Genomic DNA, 14,842 nt, shown 5'->3' with positions numbered 1-14,842 from the left:
TTTTAGGATTTAAGGTTATTTGATAAGTCCTCTATACCACAGCAGCCAATGCCTTGATTTCCTCTCAGCTCTAGTTAAAGGTAGATGGGAGCTGAAGTCCAGTCTCCCAGGCTCACAGGCTCCAGGTTGATTTCTTCCTGCCTTTTCTTCCTTTCCTGATCACCAACTCGTGTCATGTTAGGACTACAGGGCTTTTGCAGTTCCCTTCTCCTTGGAGCCTCAACACATTATTTTCCTGAGCCACAAACCATTCTCTTATCTCCCCAAGAGTGACCCATGTCAGGCCATCCTTCCCATTGCACCTAAAGATTGAAAGACCTCAACAAAGGCAAAACATTCATTTCTCAAGAAATATCGCAGTGGAAGCCTAAAAAGGGCTAGTTCAATGGAGAGTAAATGAGATCTAAGACTCTGGACCAGTAGAGTCCAAAGCATTCTACTGAGAGTGTCTGCAGCGCATCGATAGCATAACAAATCCTAGAAAAATCTCATTGACACAAGATGTGGTCCTGATTTCGGTCATGTAAGACAAGACTGTGAGGAAAACACACACAGACACACACACACACACACACACACACACACACACACATACACAGAGTATTAAAATGTTAAATGGGATAGTGTTTCTTAGAGATCATCTCCAACTAGGCAAACATTGGTAGTGATTAAATCACAAAGAATATTTTGTATACACAAATTACCTTAAATCACAAAGAATATTCTATACCTTACTTTTCTAAACTGAGTAATTTAGGAAGGTTATCTGAGGAAGTGACTCCGAAGATCTACAGCCCCATCCCAGAAAATTTGTAGCTCCCAGAGATGCTCCTAAATAGTAAAAGGTACATAGGAAAGGGGAGGACCAAATACCCAGCTAGGTGAGAGCCCTGGCTGCTTTGCTCTGTTCATGGCCACGTCAGTAAACAGCACCACAGCAATCAATTTGGCTTTTTTGATTCAGACAAAACTATAAAGGAAAAGCATCAGAAGAGGTAATAAAAGCCCTCCTTGTTCAGTTAATAGAGAGCCTCCTAGATGGAACAAGCCCAGCTGTTGCTGCTGCAAATTTACTTCTGTTTTCAAGTTCAAATAGAGACTAAAACATTATCTTCGCAGGAATTGATTTTACGTCTTCCAAACACATATGCCACCTTAATTGTGATTTGTGTGATAGTTCAGCCGCTGAAAGCTTTCGTTTATCTCTACCTGGTTAAACAACTTTAAATAATAACAAGTCAATATATCTGTCTATTGACCAGGACCTTTCTGCAGCCCCAGAGTACATGGATGAAGAAGAAAGAGATGTTTAACCCTTTGCCAAGCTGTGACACTCATCCATTTTCCCCAGCTTGGTTTTAATGGCGAGGCATAACTGCTTTACAACTGAAATGAATAGAAAAGTGTAGACGCCCCCTGTGGTGTCTTTTCTTGTGCAAAAGATTTTTTTGTTTGTTTGCTTGTTTGTTTTCAGCCTTAATATGTTTCTTAAAAGGAAAAAAACAAAACAATATTGACTTGCTTTTTAATACCTTTGTACCGAGTTTCCTTACTCATTTCCCTTACAGGGTATTTACTCGAATAAATGGTATTGAAGATGAAAGTTCATGTTAAAAACCTACAAAAACAAAAATTCATAGAAGGTTTCCTGTAGTATTTCTTGCAAGACATACCTGTGACAACAGGAAGGCTCAAAGCCCTATAGGATGGGCAAAGAGGAGAGGAATCATCTTATGCTTGGACGTTTTTAGAGAGCAAATGTTTCGGCCCTTGCTTGTGGTGTTTTGTTGTTGTTTGTTTGTTTGTATGTATGTTTTTGTCTTTAAATTTGTTTGTTGTTGTCATTTTTGCTTTTTTATATTTACTGGACTGAATAATTTCTTGACCATGAGGAAGCCAAGAACGTTGTAGACCTTTCAGCCAGAACCCAGCCACTCAAGAAGCTGGTAAGCTTCTTCAGAAGAAAAGGAGAGAACCCACATGGTGGCCTCCTGGTCTAGTAGCACTAGATAACCTAGCAAGAAGGCAAATAGCTACCTTCCCTGTCCTTCCCTGTGGTGGTTGGGTGTTCTGGGTCACTGGAAAATATGGAGAGTGTGAAAAGGGGAGGCCTGTCTCTTGCCTTCTATTGTTCCAGTAGAATTCTAGGTATTATAATCATAGCCCAGGACAGGACAAGGGCAGCAAGACTTTTTTTGCTGCTGTGAGGAAAAAATGGAAAAACCAAAAGCTAAGTATAGTTCTCCTATAGATTGTCTTGGGGGAGAAAAGAGGAATTACAGCCTGCAGTCTTCTCAGTGAAGGACTTCATGGAAATTCTGGTCTTTGGTTTTCTTTAAGTTTCCACAATCTTTATTTTAGTGCTCTGTTTTCCAGTTATCAGAAGTCAAATTCAGGTTTTCATTTAAACTATCCCCTTCCTTCATTCTTGCTCTCTTACTTCCACCTGTCCCAGGAAGCCAGCTCCACAGACACTCATGAGGTAAATAATAATGTTACTAATAAATAATCACACTTATAACTGACAGGGTGCTCATGACCAGTGAACTCTTAGGATGGAATTATATCAGCAATTACTAATTAGGAAAGCTCATATTGGGTGCGTGTTCAGCCATCAATGGACATTTTTTTTTATTCCTCCCTGCATATGTCCCTTGTGATTTCCTCCAGAGCAAGGATCTTTCATTAATTATCTTGTTTTCCACAACAAGAAATGAATGACAAATCCTCTTACTCATTTTTTTTATTATTATTCTATAATTGCCTCATTGGGATACGAACTTCCTCTTTTTATGTTGACATTGAAATGCCATCTGTAGTGAGACATTCTACACACCACCATAAAAATGACTCCCAGCAGCCCAAATTTTCTGGTACTCTGTGTTTATTAAACTGTGTTTTGTCTATACATGCTTACTATGCACCATGTGGGTATTTGCCCAAACAATATAACATTGGATCCGGCCCCATTCCCTCTTCTGCAGCAGGCTATCAAATCAGAACAGGTCTGATGGTTTATATTTCTCATACTGTGCCACAGTTCCCTTCTGAATCTCTGCAACAATGATGTGACATAGCAAAGATAAGAATTCTGTGTTACAGTGTCTAAGATGCAAGTGTGTATTTTCTTGTGCTTATCAGTTTGCTGGAGTGTAGAGGGCAATACTTCACCTGTCATATAATAGTCGCTGAATAAATACGCATTGAATTGCATTAAATGAGGGGAGAGAAGTAGTGCTCACCTTCAGGGTAGAAGCTGATTAGTCTTACGCAGCATCTGAGGCAGCAGCCAGAGAGAGCTTCGTGAACATCTCCTTCTTCATTTTCTAATCTAAATAAACCTTCTAACTCACTAAACCATATGATTCTTCAATACTGTCTCCACGTGGGAGGAGAGAATGAAGAGCAATGGAGGGAGAGGGAAAAGTGGAGGGAGAACCTGGGAAGGCTGGAGGACAGTTGGAACACTGGTCAAACGCAGAACGAGCCACTGCTCGTTTTTTAGACTGAGAAAACAGAAATTCAGGGTACAAAATGTCAGTAGAACAAGTTAGGTAAAAATCCAACCTTGACACATTTATGCCTGGTCCTACCTGTGATCCCCCCATGTTGCCCTCGTGGTCCAGAACACTGGCTAGGGAGGGGAGACTCAGTTGGTCCCCTGAGAGGATTCTCCAGCTTTGCCCATCCACAGAAACCTCAGGGAAAAGACAGCTATAAGAGAGCACACAGAGGTATTGACCCCAGAAATAGAAGCTTTCCCATGCAGCAGGAGACAGGGGAATTTCAAACTAAAGGGTCTGCTTCAAAACTCAGAGATGAGGAGAGTCAGAACTGGACCCCGCATCACTAGTGAGGTGTGCAGAGAGCTGCAGTGCCACCCTGTTTGCCCATCAACTTCTCAGTTCTTCCTTTGTGCACAGGGGGGCACTAGCAATGCATTGCCTGCAGCCCCAGCAACCAGCTCTCTCTGCAGCTGCTTGGGAAGGACTTAATTACACCCACTTCTAAGTGAGCATGGCAAGCTGCTCAGTGAGCAGGTCTGCATTGCAGCCTGCTGTCTCTGCTGGCTCCAGAGTCACCTCTTCTAGGAAACATGGTCTTCTCTTATTAACCCCACTTACCCTGGATTGCATTGAATCCCTACGGCTCCCCTTGTGTGTTGGTCACTTAGCCCTTTACCTCCTGGCATTGAACATGTTTGTTGCTTTTTTTTTTTCATCCCTAGGCGCCTCTCTTTCTCTTCTTTATCCTAAGCTTTTGTTGTACAAGACCATGCTTTCCCCCTGCTAGCTCTGACAGGGAAAGGATATTCAGTAGGCGTGGGGCAGAAGAATGATGAATATTGGGTTATACAACAGGCATAGTGATGCCCTACAATCACTAGGTCCAGGAAACCCTAGGCAACCTATTTTGCTTATGTGAGCCTCTGTTTTCTTATCCATTAGTTAATAATCATCATTACTGTGTTGTATAGAATTATGTGAGAATTAATGAACAAAAATTACCTGCAAGTGCTTGTCTGGGTCCTGGATTATCCAGGGCACTTTATAACTGCTGAAAGGATACAAGGGATAGGCAGAATCATTCTTTTCCTGGCCATTGACAGAAATTTTCTGCCCCTTATTCACTAACAGCCCTGTGATAAGCACAAAGACCCAACAAATAAAATGAGGCTTAATACCTGACACACCCAATGGGGCCACAGGACACTTAAAACAGTGACATTGGAACATAAAATGCTATTGCTACAACAAAGATGTCAGAACACAGGGGTCACAGACTAACCTAGCAGAGGGGCAAGGCAGGAACATCTTAATAACCTTTTCCATGTCCTGAGCATACAAGCAAGGATAACCCCTTTTACCTTCACCCCCGATCCTCAGTGTCCTCTACCAACTAGGTTACCAATTGACTTATGAATGTGAGAACTACATAGATTCTTGTCACCCATATGTCCAACAGTCAGGTGCTGTGAAAAGACACCATGACTAAGACAGCTCTTATAAAGAATGATACCTAATTGAGGCTGGTTTACAGTTCAGACGTTTAGTCCATTATCATCATGGCATGTTGGAAGGCAAGCAGACATGGAGAGGTAACTGAGAGTTCCACATCCACATTAGCAGCCCGGAGAAAGAGAGAGAGTAAGCCACTGGGCTGGCTTGAGCATCGGAAACCTCAAAGATCACTCTCAGTGACAAACTTCCTCCAACAAGGCCACACCTCCTAAGATTACTACTCCCTATGGGTATATGGGGACCATTTTCATTCAAACCACCAGTTTCCTTAATGCATTTTGTAAATGTTAGCATCCTACCACCCACAGTGTAGATGAGAAAATGCCAAGGAAACAAAACTGAATACACATAGCACATAGTAGACAACTAATGCTGTTCTCCCCTCACCTTGTCTGAACCTAAGAAAACTCACAACTTTAGTCTTTTCTCGAGTTTCTCTCTCTTCTCAGAGGTATTCCATGTTGACCAAGAGAGCACTATGTTAAATGAAATAAACCAGGCACAGAAAGGCAAATGTGACCTGATTTCACTCATATTTAGAATCTAAAAAAGGCCATGCTCACAGCAGTCCAGAGCAAAATAATGTTTGGTAAAGGTTAGGAAGAGTAGAAGATCGGTTGCCAATACAGAGTCATAGCTAGATAAGACAGCTTAGGGTATGGTTATAGCTAACAATATATAAAATAATTAGAAAAGGACTTTGCATGTTATCCTGACAAAGACGTGATAGATAAACTAAATAAACAGAGTTGTTCATTAGTCAATGTATAAATATATCAAAATGTACCAGTCTATTCAGTAAACATAATTATTACCTGTCAATTAAAGAAAGAAGAAAGGAAAGAAGAGAAGGATGGAAGGAGAGAGGAAAAGGGGAAAGGAAGAAAGAGGGAAGCAGGAAATGTTTTCCCTTTGATCTTGTTTATTCAAGTGAGGATAAGGCAATTGGATTTGAGGACTGAAGATACCTTGGGATATAAAAACAACCAAGAGGTTTGCTCTTCCAAGGTTGATTTATAATCACTTTGGACTGTTAGCCGATGGGATGGGATGGGATGCATTAACAAGGTACTGAGCAGTCAGACAGCAGGGAATTCCCCACCCTCCACATCACAGACTCTACTAGTTTTTCCAGTTAAGAGAAGAAAGGAGTTTAGATATTTGAAACCTTACTTCTAAAATGTAGATTGCCTATGGCTAGGAGGTTGGCTCAGCAGGAAAAGGCATCTGCCATGTGAGCCTAGTGCTTTAAGCTTGATTCCCCCCAAACCCTAGTAAAGGCAAGAACCAACTCCACAAAGTTTTCCTCTGACCTCCACATATGTGCTGTGGCATATGCCGCTTCCTCCCACCATCCCACATAGCACACAATAATAACAGTTTTTAAGACTTTAAATAAAGATTACCTAATTTTTAAGTTACATTTTAAGTAATTTTAACACTTCTGTTAAAAATTCCTCTCTTTTGTCTACAGGGAGTATTTCCTATTCTGCTTAATTTGAAAAAGAAAAACAGCTTAAAGTTAGAACAGTGGCTTGGCATTCATGAACAAATCCTTCTTGACCCTGAAAGCTCTTGTTTGTTAATTGAACTTTGATGACCTTATGCCTGTTTAACTGACCGCCATGGTCTTCCTCTCCCTCAACTCCAGTTTAAGGAAAAGAGAAGAAAATGCCTCCACTGGTTTTGAGGGGCCTCCATTGACCTCTGCATGACTCTGTTGAACTTGAAATGAAAGAATTGATCTCTGTATTACCCTGTTCTCAGGATCTGTGGATTGTTAAGCTTCTGGGATGACTGAAAGAGGAGAGCATCACACAAGTTCTACTGTGGTAGCTGTTCAAGTTAGCTGTATAATCCCACCAATAAATAATGTTCTGTAAAATCGATTAACCTACATAGCAGGATATCGAGGCAGTGCTATCATCCTCCCTATACTGAACCTTTCTTACATAAGGAGTCCCCCAGGGACAGAATCAGGTCAGAGCAATGAATTTCACTTCTGACTAGATTCATGTTCTTCTCTGTTCCCTCTGTGTAAATTCTTCCAGTAGGAAGGTCTTGGCTTATATGAGACCCTTTATTTCTGAATTCTCTACCATGGGGGAGGGGGTTGATGTTTGGTTTAAAACCATAATCACCTCCTGTTACAGCAAGCTGAAATATCTCCACATCGTAATAACTTTAGTTGGTGACCCTTGTATAGGAGAAAAAATGGAAAAGAAGAGGAGAAAGAGGAGAAGGAGGAGGAGAAACGAAATTAGAAGTTCCAAATTAGGTCTTGGATTTCGCTCTGTTTGTTATTCAGTTACCTAAACTCTTATGTCTTGGTCCATTTTTGTATTATTAAAGCATATTAAATTATAATTGATAATTTGTAAAGAATAAAAGTCTATTCAGCTCATAGTTCTGGGACCTCAGAGACTCAAGGTCAAAGTATCATATGTTGAGGCCGTTTTTTGTTGTTGAGCACTCTCTGTAGGGACCTGAGGAGATACATATCACATGGAAAGACAGTCACAACCAAGAATGAGGCCCTCTTTACTAAGAAGAAAGGCTTACCTGATCATAGAGGTCCTATCTGATCACATCTCTCAAGACCAAAAGTGGAGATGAAATTTCCACATGAATTTTGGTGGAGATATTCAGCCTATGACACTTTTTGAGGGAGCCAAAGGAAATGACACACAGCGAGAATGTGAGGATTCTAGCTAGAAGACAGAAATGGGGCAATCACAAGTCAGCCTAGGGGTCTTGGGAGAGGCATGGGTCCAGTATGCCTCTATATTCTCCAAGAACATGGGACCTAAAAGATGTTATCAGTTCAGCCCAGTGATGTCTGATGCTGATGTCTACCCTTCAGAATTGTAATAGAGTAAATGTGTGTTCCTTTAAATGGTCATCGTAGCAATTGTTCCAACAGCCAGAAATAACAAATACATCATCCATTTTTTCTTTTGATGGCTGGACATTTTCTCCAACATTAATTGCCTCTTTAGAGTCTCACCATTATAATAAACCACACTTTCAACAGTCATGATAAAAATATACATTAAAAACTGATCCAGGATGACATCTGAGACATTTTTAAATGAACTTGGATATTTCTAACCAGGGCTCTTCTGAACTAACATGAGAATGGGAAGTGCCACCTTCTATGCCAAACACCTAAAAAAAAAAAAATAAAATGCTTTCTAAGAAATCAAATAAAATATGTAGATGAACTTGGGAATTCAGAAGTGACTAACTCAATTTTCCGGAGATACTGATACAAACCAGACTATCACAAAGATGCCGGGGCTAGAGAGATGGTTCAGTGATGAAAGTTCTTGCCCCCACAGTGTTTGATCTTCCAAAGCCACACAAAATGCCAGGTGGGTCTGGCAGCCTAGACTCAGAAGGCAGAAGCAGAAGATTCGCAGAGAAAGCTGTTAGTGAGACTAACCACATCTGTGAGCTCTGGGTTTGACTGAGACAGCCTGTCTCAATGAATAGTAAAGAAAAGAGATTGAGATTGAAAATAATTCAGAATTGCAATGTTTAAAGTGAAAGAGAAACCAAAAATTCCTAAGGTGAGGAACTAAAAACGTACAGAAAAGAACAGGTGGCTGAAATAAATAAATAAGAAAACGAGTGAGCATTGATGGTAAAGAACAATGAAGTTGTTTCATTTGTCAGCTATTCATTCAGTAAATGCTTATTGAATGCTAATGATGATCCAAGTACCTTTCAAGTTTCCAGCGACTTAACAATGAACAAAACATTCTTCTAACCAGCACAGACAGAGTGAGGGAGACGTAAGCTTTCAAGGTAGGATGTGCAGCAGCACCAGTCCATGATGGTGCTGTGAAGGAGCAGAACAGGCACTGAGCTGCACAGAGACTAGAATGGAGGTGGGGTGGAAGTGGGCTGGGCAGGAACACTGAACGAAGATCTGAGGAAGAGACTTCCTCAGAGTCATGTTCACAGGAGTAAAGGTCCTCAGGTAGGTGTGTGTTTGGGTGTTAGAGAAGCTGGAAAGGAGCCAAGCTGGAGCAGTGGAGAATAGAATTCAGAGATGAAATAATCAAGGTGGCCAGAGTTCTGATTACACAGGATTATACTTACATGCCTGATGTCTTAGTCACTGTTCTATTGCTGTGACCATGACCAAGGCAACACATGTAAAGAGAAGCATTTACTTGGGAGCTTGATTATCATTTCCGAGGTTTAGTCTATTTTCACCATGGCATGAGGCATGGTAGTGCCCATGGTGCCGTATGGTACAGTAACTGAGGGCTACACCCTGATATGAAGGCAGAGGGCAAGAACTCTGGGCTTGGTACAGGCACTTGACATCTCAAAGGACACTTCCACCAACAAGGCTACTCCTCTTAATCCCTACAATTCTTTCAAACAGTACCACTCCTTGGTGACTAAGCTTCCATATATACGAGCCTATAGGAGTCATTTTTATTCAAACCATCCATCACACCTGATAAGAATATCTATTTTTTTTCTCAGAGTGGACTGTGGAATCATATGTACTACAAATAAAACTGATAATCTTCACATTTTTTAGTTAAAGTTATTTTTTTTTTCTTTTCATACAATACATTTGATCACATTTTTTTCCTCACCCAGTTCTTCCCATATCCTCTCTGTCTCCCTATTTACCCAACTTAATGTACTTTCTCTCTCTGGTGGAGAAAGTAATCAATGATACCTCCTAAGTTTCATTTTAGAGCAACCTGAAGAAGGGTAGTGTTTTAGATGGGAAGTGAGCAATGTATGTGAGTATGTGTGTGTGTGTGTGTGTGTGTGTGTCTGTGTGTGTCTCTCTGTGTATATCTGTGTGTATGTGTCTGTGTATATGTGTGTGTGTGTGTGTAAGTTTTTGTGTGTCTGTGTGTATGTTACAAGAAAGTGACACATTCTACCTCTTCTCAGAGTGTAGGGAGGGAGTCAGGGCACATTCCAAACACTTGCAGGGTCTCTTTAAGGCTATGGCCACTGTGAACACCTGTGATATTTAGTCAAATTGAATGACTGAGGCAGAGTAGTCACCACTGCAGCTGGTCCCAAGCCTATGTCCTCATTTTCCTTTACCAACAAATATATGAATCACAGACATTTACTAAGCTGGCCAGGGTTGAGTGTATGGGAAGATGATCCAGACTCTGGTTCCCCAGGCATCTAAATCATTAGTTTTCTTACACTTGTTGGGTTGTATTTTTTATAATTGCTCATTAACAGTTATTATCAAGCATGGGAATTCTAAGTGATATCTCAACAAAGTAGCCAACTCATTTATCCTTATTATGTGGAACCAATTCTGGTTGCTCATAAAAACAAGGCCAATTAACCCAAACACTTCTATTAACTTCTTTCCTGTTTAAGCACTCACATGAGGAGCCCAAATTAACAAGATGACCATTGTGCCTTATTCAGTGGGACATTTGACTTACTCCTGGCAAAATTCTCTACTTCTCCACGCCCTCTGAGATCAGAATTCTTCCTCAGCATGGCTAATGGTTGAGGGCACAGAAAAGTACTAATTTTGACTGGGAAACAGAGTGTAATGATAAGCAGAGCTTCTCCTATCCCCAGTCACTGGTCCCTGAATCCATGTACTACATCTCCTGGAGAATAGAATCGTGTATTGTTTCTGTTATAACACAGACCAAATCCTGCAGAATAGTAGCCATGCTGCTTGTACCTCGCTGAATCCCTAGTGAGCTAACTACTCCATTGCTATTAGAGGTTGGTTAGTGATCAGCTCTGAGCTTTTCATTATTATGTGTGTGGGATGGAAGAAGAGGTTGAAAATATGAAGAAAATACCTCTGTATAGCAGTCATCCATTAAAACAAAACAAAACAAAAACCACTCAAATGTTAGAGAATGTTGCCAGGCATAAATCAAATTAACAGAATGCAAGTAAGTACTCAGTTAAGAAAAACAAACATTCAAACTGATAAGGGATTCTCTTGGATTTTTTATTTTTATTTTTTTTATTTTTTTTGTCCTTCTGCCTTAGGTGTCATCTAGCAGTTGGAAGTAGCATGGCTCCTGGTTGCCTCTCTCAGGTGACAGAGGCAGAATTTTTCAGTGTTCTGATTTGTCTGTGGGCTTCTAAAATCTCTGAGTCCAGAACCCTGACAGAGGACACAGATGGGGCAGTGGCATTGGTCATATCAGGCTGGAAAGAACTAGAGGTGTAGACACTTCAAAAGAAGAATGCAAGGACAAACAGATGCTGGGCAGGATGTTCAGGTAGACATGTGTAACAAAACATGTCAGCTGTTACTAAGAAGAAAGTAGTTTGAGTCTATGCAGAGAACTAGGCCGCTAACATATGATAACATCCTAGGGACAAACACTGCAAAGCTTCCTAGTACACATGGTTAAAAGACCAGTAAGAGTAAAAGGAGAATTAAATTTTTCCCTTGGGGTTTAATTGCAAACTTAGAAAATGGCTAATTAATTACTAATGCTTTTCCACTGCATGAGCATTTTTTTTTTTTTTTTTTTTTTTTTTTTTTTTTTTTTTTTTTTTTTTGGTTGGTTTGGTTCTCTGGGACAGACTCTGTGGCTCTGGCTGTTTAGCTGTCCTGGAACTCATTAAGTATCAGGAATTCTGGCTGACTACAAACTCACTGTGATCCTGCTGCCTCAGCCTTCTGAATTTTTGTTGTTGTTGTTGTTGATGATGGTTTGTATGTCTGTTTGTATATTTGTGTTAACGTACAAATTTTAACTAAACATATAATGAAAGAAGAAAACAGTCCATGCGATGTAGTACATCTCCAGAAGCTATGCCTGAAAAAGTACAGGCTTTGTGTGTGTGTGTGTGTGTGTGTGTGTGTGTGTGTGTGTGTGTAAAAGACTTTATAACAAACACTTAAAAATATGCTTCTGAAGTTTATGGAACACCAATAAAGAAATAGAAGGAATCAGTAAGACAATATATGAATCAAATTGGTTTATTAACATAGAAATATAAGTTATTGAATGAACCAAGGAGAAATCCTAAGGCTGAAAAACACAGTAAATAAATTTTAATAGAGGGACTCAGCAGCAGACTTACAAAAGCTAATTTATACAAAGAAAAAAATATCAACACACTTGCAATAAAGATAATTTAAAATTTCTTAGTCTACAAAGGGGAAAAAAGCCAACAGAACCCCCAAGAGCTTATGAGACACCATTAAAAAGACCAATGTATGCTATACTTGTTTTCAGGACTGAGAGAGAGACAGAGAGAGACAGAGAAAGATAGAGAGAGATAGAGAGAGACAGATAGATTTGAGATAAGGCATGAAGATAGATTTTCAATCAGCTAGCTCCATGAACTGCAAGAGTAACCAAATATGCCCAAACTTATACATGTTAAATAAACTTCCAAAATTTAAATAGAATTTGGAATAAAGCAAGAAAAATGCAAAGCAAACTTTGTATACAAACTGTATCAAAAACATTATCAGGGGATTTCTTAGCAGAAAACATGGAGGGCAGATATCATTGGGAAGCTATATTTAAGGTATTGGAATGAGAAAATTGGCAAATTGATTATTCTATATCCAATACATGTGATCCCTCAAAACTGATGGATTAATTAAGACCCTTCCCAATAAACAAAAGTCAAGAGAATCCTTTGAATTGAAATGAAAGGACAATAAACAGGTTACTCAAGGCATATAAATAAAAAAGTCTCTTTGATAAGGATAAATATAAGAGCAAATACAAAATGAACGTCATGTATTTTATGCCTCTATCTTTAATTTTTTGTCAACAGAGTAAAACATAAAAATTGGAATGATAAAGAACTACAGGTTTGTCCAGAGTCTTCCAAAGATGAAATCATGTTTTTAAGCTCAGTAACATAAAATGGGGAGAGTGGAGCTGTAGGATTTTTTAAGTGCAATTGCACTTAAATTGCAATCCTAGTTAAAATGTATTATTATATAACTTTCAGATGTAGTATTTAATCCTCATGGTAATTATAAAGCAGTGGATACCCACAGAATATACAAAAGAGAAATTAGAAATAAATTAAAACATATTACTACAAAAAACAAATATGAAAGAAGGTAGTAATAGAGAACTTTGTGAATAAAACATTATAAAACACTAAGTGGAAATTGCAATAAGTACTTCTTTACCAGAAGTTAGTATGAATTAAAAGGCTTGACCTCCAATATTTAAAGACCTTAGTAAAAAGAATTTAAAAAGTGAAAAGAAAAGGGAAACAGGATCCAGCACTGTACTTTGTGTAAAGTCAGTTCAGCTGTACCTACTTGTACACACTGAGAAAATTAAAGAGCTGTCTACAGGCTTAGTAACTAAAAGGGAAGAAGATAACCATAGTAATACCAGGGAAAAAATAAACTTTAGTTCATCATGTCTTGTGAGATATGAAAAAGAAAATACAAACATAACACGTGGGCTTCCCTGGCAGCCAGTTCAAATGTCAATCAACAGGAGTTCATGAGAGTTCTGGCAGCCTTCCTCAAAGAGTTCAGGAAGCCAGAAGTCCCCATCTAAGAAGAGACAGCCAAGATGGCCATGCTTGTTTCCTATGATGAAAACTGGTTCTTCAAAGTTGCTCGTGTCCATGCTATTAAATCATTTCAGGTGAGTAGGTTGGCAATTAGGGAAAGGAACTCCTTCCTCTAAAGGGGACTTGCCCTTCCAAGTGCCAAAAGTAAACTTGTGAATGCCTGATAGTCTCCTGGGGTCTCCATGTCCTGAGTTATAGATACTTGTCTGGATATTTAGGGATATAGCAAATCTTCCTCCTTGTATAATCTCCCCTCTTAGGGTGGGAGCTAAGGGGGATCAGTGCTAGGTTGGACCAGGGTTTCAGCTTCTATGTAGGCCTTTGCTAAGGGACCTTAGCCACTGGATCTGACATCTCCCTTTTAAATAAGAGCCCTAATATGATGAACTCATCAGGTCATAGGAAGAACAGGGCTTTGTACATGTTGTCCATCTTTTCAAAATGTGAAGCAGTTTATAAATGTTTATTAAAATTTTAACTTTTTGTTTTCTTCTTAATTTTTTATTCTCTCATATATTACATCCTACCACAGTTTCTCCTCCCTCTTCTTCTACAAGTCATCTCCTATAGTCCTGTGTCCCATCCTGTACAGCCTCCCTACCCCACCTCCATTAGGGACTAGACACCTTGCCTCATATTAAGGTTAGGTGGGAAAAACCAGTAAAAGGAAATGGATCCTGAAATTAGAGACAGCCTCTGTTCCCTGTGTTAGGAGTCCTGAGAGGTGGTGGAACACATCTTTAATCCCAAAACTAGAGAGGCAGAGGCAGACCTCCGAGTTTGAAGCCTGCTTGGCTCTACAAACTGAGTTGCAGGACAGCCAAGTCTACACAGAGAAACCTTGTCTGGAAAAACCACCACCACCACCACTGCCACTAACAATACTCCCTCTGTAAAATTTCATGTATGTGTGTATGTATGTATGTATGTATGTATGTATGTATGTATGTATGTATTTACAGACCTATCAAAGACTCCTTTCCCTTCTCTCCCCACCAGTCTCTCCTTCTTCCTTCCCCTTTTCACATTCCCTCTCCCTTTCTCCTCAGAGAAGGAGGGGTCTCTCATGGATAGATATCAAGATTCAGTAGGACCAGGCACTTCTTTCCCTATTGAGGTTAGACAAGGGAGCCCAGTAGGGGGAAAGGGATCCAAAGCCAGGCAACAGACAGAGACAGCCACTGCACATCTGTTACATATGTGTAGAGGGCCAAGTCTGTCCCATGCAGGCTCTTTGGTCAATTGATTATATAAGAGATTACACTTGGGCCCAGATAGAT

Source organism: Psammomys obesus, unplaced genomic scaffold, assembly GCF_907164565.1.
Source record: "Psammomys obesus unplaced genomic scaffold, mPsaObe1.curated_primary_1811, whole genome shotgun sequence".
NCBI lineage: Eukaryota > Metazoa > Chordata > Mammalia > Rodentia > Muridae > Psammomys > Psammomys obesus.
This window is presented reverse-complemented; position numbering follows the sequence as displayed.